This window comes from Oryctolagus cuniculus, chromosome 18, assembly GCF_051225735.1.
Source record: "Oryctolagus cuniculus isolate XC-2025 breed Fujian yellow rabbit chromosome 18, ASM5122573v1, whole genome shotgun sequence".
NCBI lineage: Eukaryota > Metazoa > Chordata > Mammalia > Lagomorpha > Leporidae > Oryctolagus > Oryctolagus cuniculus.
The window spans coordinates 31,044,321-31,064,223 of NC_142884.1; the positions used below are offsets into that span (position 1 = coordinate 31,044,321).

Sequence of the window (19,903 nt, forward strand, 5' to 3'; positions counted from 1 at the left end):
AATGCATGAATATAATACATGTGAATAGCCTTTGTGGTGCAAATCAGACCTCATCAAACATAAAAGAATTCTCATGGGGAGCAATTTTATGAATGTAATGACTCAGAGCCTTTTACCATAATTCAGCCCTCATTGTACATCATCAAATTCATATAGGGAAAAACTCCTTTGAAAGTAAAATCCCTTTAATTATAAGCCATACCTCATATGACAACAGGGAATTCACATGGGAGAGAAACCTTATGGGTGTAATGAGTGTTGGAAAGCTCTGCCCAAATCTCTCCTTATATCAGAATGCACAACATATATATCTAATGAATGAAATAAATGTGAGAAAGTCATTTCACATAGGTAATGCCTCATAATCCATCATGGAATTTGAACAAGGGAGAGACCTTAACAATATAATGAATGTGGAAGAGCTTTTCTCCAAAATTCATGTAAGTATTGTGACAAAACCTTTTGCTGGAAAGCACATCCTATCCAACAGAGACTCATGTAAAGGAGAAAGCTTATAAATATTATTAGAGTCAGAAGTCAATGGTACATCAGAGAATTGACACAGGTGGTTTCTTAGGCGTATACTGATTGTGCAAAAACATTTTCTTTATTTCAGGCTTGTATAGATACAGAATTCACAAAAGGTGATAGTCTTTGCATGCTGTAAATACGATAAAACCTTTAGCCAGAAATTAGACATCAACAGACTTCAGAGAATTCATAAGGAACAAAAGTCTATGCAATGAATTTGGAAAAAGTATTTCTGCTATAAATCAGTCTTCAATTCCCACGAATAGACTCACAAATGAGAAAACATGCATGCATAGAAAAGTTTTGTACCATAAATTATCTCTAGATGGTAAACTAATAACTCACACAAAAGAAAAATCATGAATGTAATGGAATTGGGAATCGCTTTGCTATAAGGCAGAGTTCCAGAAAGCTTAGCAAGATTACAGAAAAGTCTCTGAAAATGTAACATGTCTGAAAGATTTGTTGGCGTCACAAACTGGAGGATAGCTCAAGTGCATGTGTTTTTGTGCCTGGCATCCAAATTGATATCTCTTTTTCTTTGATTAATTCCTTGTTTATTTATTTAGCAGATTTAGAGACAAAGGATTCCTGTCCATTGATTTACTACTATATGCCCACAATTGCCATGGTAAGGTATATGGCAAAAACTGAGTGCTGGGGGCTGTGAATCTGATTCATCACTGATAACATTCAAGACATTGGTTCCTGGTTCTTATGCTGCTATGCATGGAAATGTTTCTCTAATTTCATTTTCAAATAGTTCATTGTTAATATAAAGAAATGCTTCTAATTTTTAAAATTTCATTGAAATAATTTGTGATTAATGTGTACTAGTCATGCATTATTAGAGGGTGTAGTGCAATATTTGCACACATTTATGCAGTAAAAACTGATCAAGCTAAGCAACTACAGTTTTATTAAGTTTTTAAAGATTTATTTATTTGAAAGACAGAGTTACAGAGAGAAGTAGCAGCAGAGAGAGAGAGAGGTCTTCCTCTGCTGGTTCACTCCCCAGATGGCCACAATGGCCGGAGCTCTGCCAATCTGATGCCAGGAACCAGGAGCTTCTTCCAGATCTCCCACTTGGGTGAAGGGACCCAAGGACTTGGGCCATCTTCTACTGCTTTCCCAGGCCATAGCAGAGAGTTGGATCAGAAGAGGAGCAGCCAGGACTAGAACTGGTACCCACAGGGGATGCTGGTGCTTCAGGCCAGGGCGTTAGCCCACTGTGCCACAATGCTGGCCCCCAAGCAACTACAGTTTCTAATTCTTCTCCATGATTTGAGACTACCAGCTCCTCTCCTTCAGTTCTTTACACAGAACCTAATATGGTTGAATGTAGTCATCTCATTATATTATGGAACACCAGAAGTTCTTTCTGCCTCTTAGATTTTTGATACCTATTATCCAATCCCCCTCTATCCCTAGCTGCTTCCCTTCTCAGCCTCTAGGAATCACAGTTCTGTGTTCAGATCCATTATTTTCTTTCACTTCCACATGTGACAAGGACCAGGTGTCATTTGTGTTCCTGCTTCTGGCAGGAACACAATTAATTTAATTTAATAATTCAATTAATTTAATAATATTTTGTTCTTTTTTTGTATATAAAAGAGGTTGCCCTGTCCATTTTTTTTCATTGATGGACAGCTAGATTGGTTGCAAATCCTGGCTGCAGTGAACTGTGTTATAGTGGCTGTGTTATGGGAAAATTGCTGTATCTTTGATATGCTCTCCTCCTTTCCTTCTAATAAAATTTCCTTATTCTATATAGCCAAGAGCAAGATAACTCTCAAATGGTAGGTCAATTTTTATCTTAGTTTAATTTTTGTTATTTATTTGAAAGAGTTACAATAGAGGTAGAGACACAGAGAGGTCCTCCATTAGCTGGTTCGCTCTACAGATGACTACAAAGGCCAGAGTTATGCCATTCTGAAACCTGGAGACAGGAGCTTCCTCTGGGTCTCCCACATGGGTGCATGGGCCCAAGGACTTGGGCCATCTTCTACTGCTATCCCAGGAGATAGCAGAGAGCTGGATTGGAAGAACAGCAGCTGGAACTAGAACTGGCACCCAAATGGGATGCTGGCCCTTCAGGCCAGGGCTTTAACTCACTGCACAACAGCGCCGGCCCCAATTTTTATCCTTTTTAAGGAATGACCATACTGTTCTGCATAACATCTGTACTAACTTGTGTTTTCACCCACCATATATGATGGTTTTCTTTTCCCATGTGCTCTCTAGCATTTGTTATTTTTTATCAGTTTGGCATAAAAATGATATAGTATTGTTCATGTTTTTGTGTATTTTGAAATCAGTTAATTTGTTTATTAAATCTTTATTATTTGAAAGGTGGATTTAGAGAGAGAGGGAAAGACATAGATAGCTTTCATCTGCTGGCTCACACCCCAGAGAGTTTCAACAGTTGAGCCTGGGGCATGCTGGAGTCAGGAGCTTCATCCAAGTCTCCCACATGATTGGCAAGGACCTGAGTCCTTCGTCCATCTTCTGCTGGTTTCCCAGGTGTTTAGCAGTGAGCTAAATTGGAAGTGGATATTCCTAAACTCAAAGTGGAACTCAGATGTTATGCTGGCCTCACAGATTGCAGCTTTCCCCACTTGGCCACAATGCCAGCCCCTCTATCAATTTAATTCCTCAAAAATAGCTCAGTAATGTTGGCATCTATCTCATTTTGTTTTTTCTCTGTTATTATTCAACTTATTGATGTCTTATTTTTGTTCACATTATTCCTCTCAATTGCTCTACCTGAGGTGAGTAGGGCTGCTGTGTTGCTTAAATGATGTGTATGCTTTAGATTACTCATTTAATGAGTGCATGTCATTCACATAGCACTTCACTGAAGTTCTACTATGTCCCAAATCCTCTTCTAGGCACAGAATTTAGACCACTTTTCTGTTAGGCCCAGATCTTGCCTTTAACATACTACGTGGAATTTAGTAGCTCATGAAATCTGCAGACTGCATAAATGAATGAATATTTTGAGGGCTGTGCTTTTGTGGAGGAACTTCATAGGAGACCGAAGGAATAAAATAAATCAAAAGTATCCACAGTATATAGAATGTATACTATTTTACAAGTCACAGAGAAGAGGAAGAAGAAGGAAAGTAGTAAGACTAGAAAGTCTGTGGCAAGACTAACAGGCGCTGGTCAAGAACTTAATAAGCACATTAGGAAAGCAGTAAGGTTTCTTTTTTTTTTTGAGGAAAAGTTTTTATTTCTAGTGATGAAATTGGCTACAGAACATTATGAAAGTTTAAAAATACAAAGAGAAATTGTCTATAATTAATAGATTCAAAATTTGACAATCAGTGAATATCATTATTAGTCATTACCAACAACAGTTATTGATTTGAAAGGCAGAGTGACAGGAAGAGGGAACCACTGTTTCACTCCCCAGACACTTGCAATAGCCAAAGCTTGACCAAGCCAAAACCAGGAACTGGGAATTCATTCTGGATGTCCCATTTGGGTGCAGGGACCCAAGCACTTCTGCCATCCTCCGTCTCCTCCCAGGGTGCACACTAGCAGAAACTTGCCTCAAAGCAGAGAAGCTACCACTCAAGCCAGGCATTTGTATATGGGATGTGGGTGTGTGGTGGTGATAGCAAGCCCTCATAGATAAAAAAAAAAAAAAAAAAAAACAAACAAAAAAAAAGTTATTTCTATGCCAAGGAAATTACTCTGTAGTCTTTCTCTTATAAACTACGTATTGCTGAACCTAGATAATTTTTCCTTTATTTAACAATGACATGAAAATGTCAGTTGAGTTGGCTTTCCTGAAGACCTTGTTTCTTGAATATTAGTGGCTAGCTGAGATAAATTCTTTTCATCTCTTTCTCGCTTCGGCAGCACATGTGCTCGCTTCGGCAGCACATATACTAAAATTCGAATGATACAGAGAAGATTAGCATGCCCCTGCGCAGTAAGGTTTCTTTACCTCCCTGTAGACTCTGCTCTCCAGAGGTGAACAGGGTCCTCTAAACCCACTTGCTGCACACACAAACACCTGAGTGTTGTATTCTCCCACAGGTGTTGGAGACTGATATGGTGTTCTGATTTATATTTACATAATGGCTAGTGACATCGGGCATATTCACATGTTTTGACCATGTACATTTCTTCTGAGAAATGTCTATTCAGATCCTTGCCTGTTTCTTCACTGTATTTTTTGGAGTTTTTCCAATTCATGTAAATGTTCTGGAAATCTGTAAACATTCAGAGTTTTAATTTTTCCTGCCATCTGTTCATTGTATCTACACTCTGATATTTACTTTGTTGTGAAGAAGTATCTTAGTTGGATATACTCAAATGTCTCTGTTTTTATTTTTGTGACTATTGCTATTGGAATCTTACCCAAAAGCTATTGTGTGTTGACAATATTTAGAGTTTCCCTATGTTTACTTGGGTTTGGGTCTTATGATTACATTTTAATTCACTGTGAGTTCACTTTCACATAGTGTAAGAGATGTTGGAGTCTCTTTTCAGGCTTCTACATATGGATAATCAAGTTCCTCTGCACCACTTGTGAAAGAGATTCTTCTTTCTCCAGTTCATTTTAGTTCCTTTGTTAAATATGAGTTGCTGGTAGAAATTTGGGTTTATTTCTATGATACCAAGTCTTTTCCATTGAACTATGTGTCTGTTATTATATCAGTGCTAACACTTCTTCTTCTTTTTTTTTTTTTGCAGTTTATTTATTTGAAAGGCAGAGTTACAGAGAGGTAGAGGCAGAGAGAGAGAGGTCTTCCATCCACTGGTTTACTCCCCAAATGGCCACAATGGCCGGAGCTGTCTTGATCTGAATCAAAGTGTCAGGAGCTTCTTCCAGGTCTCTATGCAGGTGCAGGGGCCCAAAGACTTTGGCCATTTTCTACTTTTTTCTCAGGCTATACCAGAGAGGGGTATAAGAAGTGGAGCAGCTGGGAAACATACTGGCACCCATATGAGATGCCGGCACTGCAGACGGTGACTTTATCTGCTTTGTCATAGTGCTGACCCCTGTAATATGTCTTAAAATATGGTGTGATGTCTCCAGCTTTTTTTTTGCTTTATAATATTGCTTTAGATGTTAAGCATCTCTCATGTTTCTATGTGAATTTTAGCATCATTTTTTCTAGCTCTGAGAACATCGTTGGTATGTTGATTGGGATTGCATTGAATTTGCAAATTGCTTTTGGTAGTATGGATATTTTGGTATTATTCTTCCCATTCACAAACATAAGTTTTCTGTGAGACTGTCAAAAAGCCTTGACAAAAATTGGACTTTATTACACAAAAATTCATCACTTTTTGGGATCATTTAAATCCATAATTTTGCACTAATATTTGATAAATAATTAAAGACTTTGAGCATTTTAGTAGGAGAAATTAAAATATTTATCAATTTCTTCAAATATTGTTTAGATGTGATATTCAAATATTGTTTAGAGCCATTGTCTGTATTCCCTCTAAATTAGGATCTTTTTGCTTTTTGCCTGTTAAACTTGTCCCTTGATTCAACAACCATTTTTAATGTAATGTAAACTGAAAATGTCATTTCATAAGCTAAAAAAAATGACAAAGAAGGAAAAAGAAGGGAGGGAGGTTGAGTATATAATTATGTTCTCCGAATTTTTTCTATAAAACATATTGAATCATTTAAAAGCTAATTAAAATTAAACTCAAAATTGGACCATTATGACCATTATTTAAAACAAGTGATTAAAAACTGTAGATGTCTTCAATTTTGATTATCATTCTTCTTTAGAATATCTGAAAGAAATCCGGTTTCTCACTTTAAAATATACCAGTGTGTTAGAATTCAGTATTAAATGACTTTGTTTAAAAGTGTTATTTAATCTATTGCTTTAAGTAGTAATACTATGGCCATTGTAAAACAAAATCCTTATCATTTTTCATAAAACAGAAAGGGCCTTTAAAACATCATCACTAAAAATATTAAGAGACCTAAAATATAACATTCTTAAAACCCAAGTGATACCATTCAAAATTTTCAAATATGCAGGGATAGTTCGTGTCAAGTAACTAAATAATTGTTAAGTGTATATGTGGAATAGCTTCTATAAATTCTTTTGGCAAGGGCTGGCACTGTGCCATAGTGGGTGAGGCTGCCACCTGCAGTGCTGGTATTCCATAGGGGCATCAGTTCAAGACCTGGCTGCTCCACTTCCTATCCAGCTCTCTGCTATGGCCTGGGAAAGCATTATAAAATGGTGCAAGTCCTTGGGCCCCTGCACCTGCATAGGAGACCAGGAAGAGGCTCCTGGCTCCTGCCTTCCAGTCAGCACAGCTCCAGCCATGGAGGCCAACTGTGGAGTGAACCAGTGAATGGAAGACCACTCTCTCTGCCTGTCCTTCTCTCTCTGTGTAATTCTGACTTTCAAATAATATAAATAAATCTTTAAAAAATTCTTTTGGCAAATAGATGAAGCTACTTGTTGTACATTTCAAATAAATAGCAAACATACTAGAAAAATATATTGAATAAAATTTAAGCAACTCATAGCTATACACAGAAATTTCTCACCATAACAACATAGCAACCACTAAATTTCCAAATTCAATTTTCCACAACTTAGAATCTTTAACTCCAGAAGGAGTACAAAATTGACAGAACAGTGGCCTATGTATCAGGATACCTAATGCTAATACAGAATTATCCCTGACACAACTTACCTATGTGACCTTGAACAGTTCACTTTACTTCTCTGGGCTTGGCATTTACCATCCTCATGTGATAAAGGAGGCTTGGATAAGATCAGTTGTACTCTATCTTGAGACTTCAATGATCTCTCAGTTTCCAAACAGGCACCTTAAGGGAAAGTAAACCTTTAGATCAAAGCTTACATTTTTAAATATAAATATATTTTAAACTGTTTCTACAACTAGTACAAAACAACACATTCAAATGTGTACCATGCCACTTTTCAATATTTGGGAATAATTAATGCGTCATTTTAGAGCATTGTCTTGAGGCCAGTGCTGTGGTGTAGCTAGTAAAGCCACTGCATGCAGTGGGGGCATCCCATATGGAGGCCGGTTCAAGTCCAGGCTGCTCCACTTTCCATTCAGCTGTCTGCTATAGCCTGGGAGAGCAGTAGGAAGTTGGCCCAAGTCCTTGGGCCCCTGAATCTGCATGGGAGACCCTGAAGAGGTCCTGGCTCCTGGTTTCAGATTGGCATATCTCTGACCTTTTAGGCCATCTGGGGAGTGAACCAGCAGATGGAGGACCTCTCTCTCTCTCTCTCTTCCTCTTGTTCAATATCTGTGTAACTCTGACTTCCAAATAAATAAATAAATAAATAAATAAATAAATAAATCTTTTAAAAAATCAAAAGAATATTGTCTGGCACACAGTGAACCACTAAGTACAAGATATTATTAGTAATATTAGATTGAAATATTGAAATAAACTAGGCAATAAGCCTTAAGATGCAAATTAATACCAAGAAATATAATCTCAAATTTCTGTGTTTAACAAGGTAGTCTTTTTTCACTACTAACTTTATACTGAATAAGATATTTTGATATTTTGTTAAGAGTAAATTTATCGGGGGCCAGCGCCGTGGCTCACTTGGTTAATTCTCCACCTGTGGTGCTGGTATCCCTTATGGGCAAAGTGTTCTAGTCCTGGTTGCTCCTCTTTCAGTCCAGCTTTCTGCTATGGCCCAGGAAGGCAGTGGAGGATGGCCCAAGTGCTTGGGCCCTGCACCCGGATGGGAGACCAGGAGAAAGCACCTGACTCCTGGCTTAGGATGGGCACAGCTCCAACTGTGGCGGCCATTTGGGGACTGAACCAATGGAAGGAAGACCTTTCTGATTTCTCACTGTATATAACTCTACCTGTCAAATAAAAAAATTATTAGTTTTTCATAAAAACTGCAGTATTGAAAAAGTTCTAAAATCCCTCTAATTCTAAATGTCTGTGACTGCTAACTCATTAGCACATATTGCATTCTTTACATCTGGGTAATCATGACAATTCACTTTTAAATGATTAACAGATCTGCTGTTATATATAAATACATGCTTTTCCGAAAATCATACAATAAGCAGGCTACATACTTTACTTCAAGTAAAACTGCCATATCCAGTCCTACAATTGTAAATAAGACAGTTTCAATTGTTCAGCATTATCAATTATAAATTCCAATCGTGTAGCAATACTCATAAGAATTTAGGGGGCCGATGCTGTGGAGTAGCAAGTAGAGCTGTTGCTTGCAGTGCTGACATTCCAATTGGGTGCCAGTTCAAGTCCTGGCTACTCAAATTACTATCCATCTTTTTAGGCAAGTAAGACTTACTCTCCAGCAGTAGAGGATGGCCCAGGCCCTTGGGCTCCTGCACCTGCATAGGAGACCAAAAAGAAGCTGCTGGCTCCTGGCTTTGGATTGGCAGAGCTCCAGCCATTGTGGCCAAATGGGGAGTGAACCAGCAGTTGGAAGACTGCTCTCTCTCTCTCTCTCCTTCTCTGTGTAACTCTGACTTTCAAGTAAAATAAATGAATCTTTTTTTTTAAAAAGGAAGAAATAAAAAGGAAGATGAAGATTACAAAATTGTTTAATTTATTTTATTTTATTTTATTTTATTTTTTTAAAAACTTTTGTTTAATGAATATAAATTTCCAAAGTACGACTTATGGATTACAATGGCTTCCCCCCATATTTTTTTCATAAATATAAATTTCCAAAGTACAGCTTTTGGATTACAGTGGCTTCCCCTCCCCCAAAACATCCCTCCCACCCATAATCCTCCTATTTCCTGCTTCCTCTCCCATCCCAGAAGATTACAAAATTGTATGAAGGACATTTGTACAGTAAACAAATATACTGATTTCCAATGCAATATTTGAATACTTGAAGCAGGAACGCTAAGTACTTCTTTGCCAAAATAACATGTTTTGTCCAGTGTAAAACCCATTTGCCATCCCAATACACAAAGGGATTTGGGGCAATAAGGAAAAAAGAAGTCCACACATGCAGAAATTTTAAGCAAAACAAAATAGAGAATGTATTTAGTTTCATGTAAATCACATGAGAATTAATAGTATTCTACCAATTTGCAACAAATATTTTTAACTTTAATGAATGAATGAACTTTCAGTTACATAGCAGAAAGCTTCTACCCTCTCCCATAAAACTGAAAAAGAAACTTTTTAAAAGTAAAAACTGATGAAAGAATTCTGCAATACATGTTAATGTTAAGTAGCCCAGCAGAGTTTATTTAGAAATACAAACACACACACAGAAAATAAATACATTAAAATATTACTGAATAGTCCAGTAATAGTTCAGGATCCAATATGTGTGCAAAAGATTCTGGATTTCCCAGTCACTTTGTATAGGAAATGGTGTGCTTTGCTATGTAGCATGTAACTTTAGATTCCTGAACACCTCCACTTTGCTTCTTACCCTGAGTCCCAGCAAATACAGGAACACAGCTGTTGAATCATTCATTTTCTGGATTTGGGAATATCAAAGAATTAATGAGTATAGAAAGTTGTACAGCAAAGACCAAGAATATCCAAGGGAGGTCAGGAAAATCAATTGAACAAGTCAAAATACTATGAATGTATACTGAATGCTCTGTTTTTAATATGTCTTACTTACCTAAAAAGACATGAGGGCTATTGCTCTCTCTCTTAATACAACTAAGGAGAAGATATCACCAATGCTCGAGAAAAATGAATACACAGCAGAGCTAATACAAAATCCCAAAAATCCAAAATAGAAAAACTGGATATGCACTCTTTACACACACCCTGAAGTGGCAATGAAGTAGAACAAATCTAAAATTAGAAAAAATTCTTTTTTTAAAGATTTATTTATTTATTTGAAAGTCAGAGTTGCACAGAGAGAGGCAGAGAAGAGAGAGGGGTCTTCCATCCACTGGTTCACTCCCCAGTTGGCTGCAATGGCCAGAGCTGTGCCGATCCAAAGCCAGGAGCAAGGAGCTTCTTCCAGGTCTCCCACATGGGTACAGGGGCCCAGGACTTGGGCCATCTTCTACTGCTTTCCCAGGCTATAGCAGAGATCTGGATCCATATGAGCTGCCAGCACTACAAGTGGTGGCTCTACCCACTATGCCACACCGCTGGCCCCAAAAATTCTTGTCAAATTAAGAACATTTAACCTTTGTTTTAGAATGAATTATTAAAATATCTAAACTGGGGGAATACATAATTTCTTTCTTTAGAAATCAGAAGAGAAAAAGAACACTTCAAGGCTACTGTGACACCACACAGAAGGAATGGAGATTCATGACCTCAATTAGCCTAGGGACAGAATAAAAGGGAGGGAAATAGGAACAACAGAATTAAGATGAATCAGCTTTGACAGCTGAGAGAATCTGAATGTAAAGAAAAGGCATCCAGTTAACTGAAACAATAGAGATAAGTCTGAGAGGAAAAAACATTGTTAAGTCATATTAATGGGGCCAGAGCTGTGACTTAGTAAAGTAAAAAAAAAAAATCTAAAATTTGTTTTTAAATTATATAATTAAAAAAGATAAAAAAAAGATGTTCAATCTTAAGTCTCTACAGCATAAGATATACATCAATTTTCCCAGGTTCTATTTGCATTAATTAACAAAGTTTCATGGGTATAATCACTAGAGTGGCTCCAATAAGTCTTTTTATAAAAATTATTTTTTATTTTGACAGGCAGAGTGGATAGTGAGAGAGACAGAGAGAAAGGTCTTCCTTTTTCTGTTGGTTTACCCCCTAGTGACCGCTGCAGCCAGTGTGCTGCGGCTGGCACATGGCGCTGATCCAAAGCAGGAGCCAAGTGCTTCCTCCTGGTCTCCCATGCAGGTACGGGGCCCAAGCACTTTGGCCATCCTCCATTGCACTCCTGGGCCATAGTAGAGAGCTGGACTGGAAGAGGAGCAACTGGGACAGAATCTGGCTCTCCCAGCAGGACTAGAACTTGGTGTGCATGCACCGCAGGTGGAGGATTAGCTTATTGAGCCATGGCACCTGTCTCCAATAAGTCTTAACCTGGGATGCAACTAAATTTAACAAGGATACTCAATAGGAATTTTAGAAGAATTCCAAAATATGTATCAGAATAAAAATAAATACTTTACTTGGTACATCTCATTTTAACTATACTATTGTCTAAATTTCCAATTGTTAGATGTATTAAAAAAAATCCCAGAAGCAACAGAGTTGGTCCGACATGATGAGGAATAAAATAATGATTTTCAGTTACAACTTGCCTAGAGAAAATGAGAATTCGCAGATCCCAGATTAAAATAACCAAGAAGGCCCAATAAAAGAAAACTCAATGTCTTCATACACTAACATTTATTACCTCAGATTTATTTAACAAAAAGGTGATTATTCCAGCTACATCCCATTAGGTAGCCCAATTTTACCTGCTAAATCCATTAAAAGAAAAAGCACCTCATGATATGTTACTAAAATCATATTGCTATATGCCATCCACCATGTCCACTGTACCTTATACCTAATGTTAACAGATCTGATGAAAATCAGTAGATAAATGATGTGTCTTAACCAAGTGTGGGAAATGTCTTTTGTTCAACGTTTTTCCAAAAACCCCTCAGTATCAGTTTGCCTTCACCTTGAAAAGACACTTCTGAGGTTTACTAATCAGTCCAGCTTCTTCGGGCCTCCCTCCAATGAAAGGGGCTAAAATCCATCAAAATAAACTCTAGGCACTGTCCTTGTGCTCCCAGTGACTTTTTTACTCTAGGGGCTCACAAACCTTCTAAATTCTTTAGATCACCTGTGCTGTCCATTAGTTCTCAAAGACTGATGCAAGTAATTTCCCCTCTTGGAACCTTGTTATTGACTGTGCTGTATGAGAAATGAAGTCTCCTACACACCTTGTGCTTACGATTCTCCAAACCATGTTGTCTGCTAGGACTTTGGCCATGAATATAGGACAGCAATACCTGAACATGATTACTGAGATCTCCTTAATAAAGGATAGACTGGGGCCAGCACTGTGGTGCAGTGGTGTAATCCTTTACCTGCAGTGCTGGTACCCCATATGAGCACCAGTTCTGGTCCCCATTTCTCCTTTTCCCATCCAGCTCTCTGCAATAGCCTGGGAAAGCAGTAGAAGCTGTTCCAAGTGCTTTGGTCCCTGCCAAAATGTGGGAAACCTGGAAGCTCCTAGCTCAGATTGGCCCAGCTGCAGACATTGCAGTCATTAGGGGAGTAAATGAGCATATGGAAGACCTTTCTCTCTGTCTCTTCCTCTCACTGTCTGTAAGTACACCTGTCAAATATGTAAATAAATTCTTTATATATATATTTACATTTATTTATATATATTTATGTATATAAATATATTCATATATAAATATATTATGCTTTATCATATAATATATTATATAATATATAATAATTATAAACAGATAATATTATATAATTTATTATAAGTATTATATATATATTATATATATATATATTATTGAGATGACTTCAATAGCCAGAGTGTGGCCAGGTTGAAGCCAGGAGCTTCTCCTCTGATGTGTGTGGCAGCAACCCAGGCACTTGGACCATCTTTCATTGCTTTTTCAATCCATTGGTATGGAGCTGGATCAGAAATAATTATATATTTATATATAAATAAATTCATATATAATATTTATATATAATTATATTTTATATATTTATGATAATTATATGTAATTCTATATTATGTATAGAAATATATAATATATATTATAATATATAAATATATATATGATGGATCAAAATGCGGCATTCTCCATTTGGCAGAAAGGACAGGCTCCAATATCTACTGTCTATGTCAGTATGTCAGTATAATGCAGGAGGTAACCCCTCTACCAAATAAGAAAAGCTATTTCAGTTCAGCTGGACATCATTCTGCTGACTGTTGACCTTATTACTGTTAGTCTGGATGCTTTCATTGGTTGCAATCCAGAGACCCAATTTTCCCATAGATATAAACATCAGCAAACATGAAAATTTGGTAAGAAAGGCTTAAACTGAGAGTTATGATTAATAACTATTTTAACAAAATTTCTCAGAACCCATCTAATCCAAACCTAGGACAATTGGGAGCTGTTGTACTTGGCCCACCCATAATTGAAATGGATTCTAAATCCTTCAACTGCAAGGAGAGTATCATAGACATTAATGCTCCAAACGGATCCAGTTCCCTGCTAATGTGTCTGGAAAAGCAGCACAGGGTGACTCAAATATTGGGGCTCCTGCACCCATGTGAGAGACCTGGAAGAAGCCCCTGGCTCCTGATATCAGTCTGTCCTAGCCACAGTCACTGCAGCCATTTGAGGAGTGAACATCTCTCCCACTCTCTCTTTCTAGTGCTGCCTTTCAAATTCATAAATAGACCTTTAAGAAAGTCGATCACTTCAATAAATTTGTCATTACTCAGTCATGATGACTTTTACTACCTTCAGTTCTTTTTCAAAAGATTTATTTATTGGAAAGGCAGAAAGAGGAGCTGGTGGTTGTGGTGCAGTGGACAAAGCTGCTGTCTGTTACATTGGCATCCTGTATGTGCACCAGTTCAAGTACCAGCTATTCCATTTCTGATCCAGCTCCTTACCAATGGACTGAAAAAGCAGGGAAAGTTGGCCCAAGTGCTGGGATGCTGCCATGCACATCGGAGGAAAAGCTCCTGGCTTCAACCTGGCCACACTCTGGCTATTAAAGTCATCTCAAAAATGAATTAGGTGGTGGAAGATTTCTGTCTCTCCCTCTCTCTGTAACTCTTTCAAATAAGTAATTAAATATTTTAATATGATAAAAAAAGGCAGAGAGACACAGAGACAAAGAAAGAAGGAAAGAGAAGCAGAGAGATATCCCATCTGCTGGTTCACTTTCTATATGGCTACAACTGTGCAAGACCATGTTTCAAGTCCCCATTGAGGTTACAGTTCTCCAAATTAGATGACAAGAAGGAAAGAATTGGAGCTATTATCCATTTCTTCCCAGGGATATTAACATGAAACTGATTTGGAAGTGTAGTACCCAAAACTCAGATTAGCACTGCAATATACGATGTGGGCATCTGTTGTGATGGTTAACAAATTGGAAAACCTAGAGTAAAAATCAACAGATTCCTGGACATACACAATATGCCAAAATTGAATCATGAAGACACATAGAAAAGCTAAACAAATCAAAAACCAAGACAGAGATTGGATGAGTAATAAAGACCCTCCCAAGAAAGAAAAGTCCAGGATCAGACAGCCTCACTATTGAATTCTACAAGTCTTTTAAAGAACTAATGCTTCTCAAATATTCAACACAATTGAAAGAGAGACAATCCTCTCAAACTCCTTCTATTAATCTGACAATGACTCATTCTGTCATTTATTTATACATAATGTTGAGAAAATCAGAAGTATTTGTTGAAACTTCTGCTAAAATGCACTAGATTTATAATTTTTAAATACATCTTTCCTAGATGTAATGCAGTCCTGTGCTACTTTAGAGTATCAGAAATTTAAAATGTTGGACTGGTGCTGTGGTGGAGCAGGTTAACACACTGGACTGAAGCGCCAGCATCCCATATGGGGGCCGGTTCAATACTCAGCTGCTCCACTTCTGATCCTGATCTCTGCTATGGCCTGGCAAAGTAGTAGAAGATGGCCCAAGTCCTTGGGCCCCTGTACCCATCTGGGAGACCTGTAACTAGCTCCTGGATCCTGGCTTCGGATCAGCAGAGCTCTGGCAGTTGCAATCAATTAGGGAGTGAACATCAGATGGAAGACCTCTCTCTTTCTCTCTGGCTCTCCTCTCTGTCTGTAACTCGACTTGCACATAAATAAATAAATAAATCTTTAAAACAATTAAGAAATTTAAAAAGGGAAAGGTTTTTAAAAAAATGTATTTCTTTATTGTGAGGCAGAGTGACAGATACAGAGAGGAAGAAAGAGAGGTCTTCTATCGACTGGTTCCCCCCTAAATGGCCAGAATGGCTGGAGCTGGGCCGTTTGGAAGCCAGGTGCCAGAAGCCAGGAGTCAGCAGCTTCCTCCAGGTCTCTCACATGGGTGCAGGGGCCCAAGCACTCAGGGCATATTCCACTATTTTCCTAGGCCATTAGTAAAGAGCTGGATTGGAAGTGCAGGAGCAGGGACTCAAACTGGTGCCTATGTGGGATGCTGGCGCTGCAGGTGGATGCTTAATCTACTATGCCACAGAGTGGGCCCAGGGAAAGGTTTTAGGAAGACATTTTTCATGTAGACTAGGCTGCAATATTGCAAGGTAAGGTTTAGCTTTTATTCCCACACATCAGTATTCATCTTTTAGCAACTATAAATACTGAATATCATACATATAGACATAAATATAGGTAACTGCAGATTTTGTTGTCATTCTTTCTAATTCTCTTTTAATGTCTGCTAATAGGCCATCTTATGGATTATTATATTGATGTTACCTGTACACAACCATTAGGCATTTCCACTGTTGAATGTGTTTATGTGTACAGGTAGTTTTGTTTGTGTGTGCATGAATGCACATACATTTGATGGAGATAGCACTGACAGTAATACTGTGAGAAATCCTAATGCTGATTCCAAACTTTCTGTCCTCCGCAGAGATGGCTGTCATTGAAGTAGACCATAGGGTCCCTTTGCTGTTGTGGACTGAAATGTGCCTCCCTAAAACTCAAACACTTAAGTGTTCATCACTAACATAACTCTACCTGAAGAAAGTGCTTTTAAGCAGATCAAATGATAGATGTGTCTGTCACATCAGAGAAGGGCTTCTGGAAAAATCAAGCCTATTAGGACCTTGATCTGATATTTTCAACCTCTACAACTCTGAGAAGTAAAATTCCATGATTTAAATCATATGTTCTGTGGTATTTTCTTAGCAAATTAATATATCCTCATTTCTGCCAGCATTTTCTGCTGTCATCTAGAAGTTCCTCGTGATTAGCAGAGAAATATAGAAACTAAAAACTATGATTTTAGATTACCAAGTATCTACTAACATAAAAAAGATATCCCAGAAGCAACCTACTACCATCCTCCAGGACCCAGAAAAAAAAAAAAAAACAGGAATGAGTCAAGTTGCAGGGCAGTGGAAAAAAGTGAATAATGAAAGATCACAGCAGAAGTAAATAAGGAAGGGTTTGATGCTGTGGTGTAGTGGGTTAATTCCTTGTCCTGCTGTGCATGCATCCCATATGTTGTTGCTAGAAGACCAGGTTCTCCACTTCCAATCCAGCTCCCTACTAATGCACCTGGGAAATTGGTGGAAGATGGACCATGTTCTTGAGTGCTGGCACCCACATGAGAGACTTGGAAGAAGCATCTGGCTTTTCCAATAAATAAATAAATCTTAAAAAAATAGAAGCAGTGTTAGCACTGTTGGAAAAACAGACACATAGTTCAATGGAAAAAAATAGGCAGCTGAAATAAACCAACTTTTCTACAGCCAACCCCTATTTAATAAAGGAAAGAAAACAAACAGGAGAAAGAAGAATCCCTTTAGCAAATGGTTTAAAGGAAAGTGATTATCCATACGTAGAAGCCTGAAAAGATACCCCAACACCTCATACACTATGTAAAAGCAACTCAAGGTGAATTAAAAGTCTAAATATAAAACCAAAACCTTGAGAGCTTGTTTGGAGGTTCTAGCAGGGGAGCGCAACTACTCGTATACCCTTGACCGAAGACCAGTCCTCCTCTAGCGGGGAAGGTCGTCCTCTTCGACTGAGCGCGCAGCTTTGGGAGGGACACACGTGGAGCGGTGAGGGAGGAAGTGGACACCCACCTAGCCAGCCAGATCAGCCGAATCAACCCTGGCGATCAATGGGGTGACAGATGTCGCAGCCAGATCGCCCTCACATCCTGAGTTCACGCCGGAGCTGAGGGAAGGAAGCGATGCCGTCGGATCCGGCCACTCTGCGGGAGTCTGAGGAACAACTCGCACCAGGTGTCCACCGTTCCGTCGTCATGGGTAAAGGAGACCCCAACAAGCCAAGGGGCAAAATGTCCTCCTATGCCTTCTTCATGCAGACGTGCCGGGAAGAGCACAAGAAGAAACACCCTGACTCTTCAGTCAATATCGCAGAATTCTCTAAGAAATGCTCGGAGAGATGGAAGACCATGTCTGCAAAGGAAAAGTCCAAGTTTGAAGATATGGCAAAAAGTGATAAGGCTCGTTATGACAGGGAGATGAAAAATTACGTTCCTCCCAAGGGTGATAAGAAGGGAAAGAAAAAGGATCCCAATGCTCCTAAAAGACCACCATCTGCCTTCTTTCTCTTTTGCTCTGAACATCGCCCAAAGATCAAAAGTGAACACCCTGGCCTGTCCATTGGGGACACTGCAAAAAAATTGGGTGAGATGTGGTCTGAACACTCAGTCAAAGATAAACAACCATATGAACAGAAAGCAGCTAAGCTAAAGGAGAAATATAAAAAGGATATTGCTGCATACCGTGCCAAGGGCAAAAGTGAAGCGGGAAAGAAGGGCCCTGGTAGGCCCACAGGCTCATAGAAGAAGAATGAACCTGAAGATGAGGAGGAAGAAGAGGAAGAGGAAGAAGATAAAGATGATGAGGAAGAGGATGAAGATGAAGAATAAAATGGCTATCCTGTAATGATGAGTGTGGAGTGTGCGTGTGTGCTCAGGCAGTTGTTTTGCTAAGAATGTGAATTCAAGTGCAGCTCAATATTAGCTTCAGTATAAAAAAACTGTACAGATTTTTGTATAGCTGATAAGATTCTTTGTAGAGAAAATACTTTTTTTAAAAAATGCAGGTTGTAGCTTTTTGAGGGGCTACTACATACAGTTAGATTTTAAAGCTTCTGATGTTGAATGTTCCTAAATATTTAATGGTTTCTTTAATTTCTTGACTTGTGTATGGTAGCACAGCAAAGTTGTAGGAATTAGTATCATTTGTAAATTTGGATTTTTTGTTAGGATGTTGCATTCTGTGTTTTTTTTTTTTAAATTTTGTAATAAAATTATGTATGTTAAAAAAAAACCCAAAACCTAAGTAAACATATGAGAAACTGTAAAACATTAGCATAGACAACAGTTTTGGGTCAGATTCCAAAAGCACAAGTAACAAAAATGAAATATACAAATTTGAGCATATCAAATTAAGATACATCTTCACAACAAAGTAATCAACAGAGTGAAGCTACAATGGACAGAATAGCAGGAAACACTGAAAACTCTGACTATGACAAAAGATTGATAGCCAGAACATACATATATAGAACTGGAAAATCTCCAAACAAGAAGCACAATGTACACTTAAGAAATGGGCAATGATCAGAATAGATGTTTCTCAGAAGAAGAAATCTCAATGGTCAAGACATATATGAACATGCCCAATATCACTAGCCATTAGGGAAATGTAAATCAAAACCAATAGCAGACTCCATCTGTGGGAGAAGACAATGCTTGGGTTTTCATTTGTGCAACAAGTGGGTTTAGAGGACTCTGTTCACCATTAGAGGGCAGAGTCTACATGGAAGTAAAGAATCCTTAATACTTTCCTAATGGGCTTGTTGAATTCTTGACCAGTGCCTATTACCTTTGCCACAAACTTTCCAGTCTCACTACTTTCCTTCTTCTTCCTCTTCTCTGTAGCTTGCAAAAACAGTATATCTTTTATATACGGAGGATACTTTTGTTTTGTTTTATTCATTTCTGTCTCATGATGTTCCTCTAAGAAATCACAACCCTCCAATTATTCATTAATTTATTCAGTCTGCAGTTTTCATGGGCTACTACATGGCAAAGTACTAGGTTAAAGGAAAGGTATAGGTCAGGAACTGAGCAAAGTTCACAATGATGAAGCCATTGGGGAAATGAACCTGATGGAAGACATCTCTCTCTCTCTCTCTCTCTGTCTCTGTCTCTGTCTCTCTGTGTAGCTCTGATTTTCAAATAAATAAATAAATCTTTAAAAACTAACTAAATAAATATACTAATAACCAGGTGGCAACACCTTTCTATCAGAACATGTGAAGCACTCAAACACAGTTTGTCCCAGAAAGTCAGCCATAGTTTTCAAGGGCACATCTTCTACTCCATTTGTGGACATCTCTGTGTGGGGTAAGGGGCACTTATTTCTTCCCCTCTTCTTTCTTACCACTCTCACAGTTATAACTTCTATTGATGCTTCCACAGACCAGTCTCTATGAAATTGTAGAACTAATATCCTCCCATATCAAAAATGTCATGGGTTTAAACACAAAACCCAAAATAAGACAAGTAACTGGCCTTCTTAATTACACAGTGTGGAATGTAAGATTCTCAGTGGATCACTGGGTAACTGTAAAGTACTGGGCAGAGAAAAAGATGTTACTTATCTGTATTTATGATGTTGTAATTCTCCACTTTATGCAAACTCAG

The 19,903-nt window shown here is 38.2% G+C and overlaps 1 pseudogene; it reads left to right on the forward strand.

The window, feature by feature from the left end:
* The first annotated feature begins 4,406 nt into the window (after positions 1–4,406).
* LOC138846840 (U6 spliceosomal RNA) lies at positions 4,407–4,474 on the forward strand (annotated as a pseudogene).
* Positions 4,475–19,903: the final 15,429 nt, after the last annotated feature.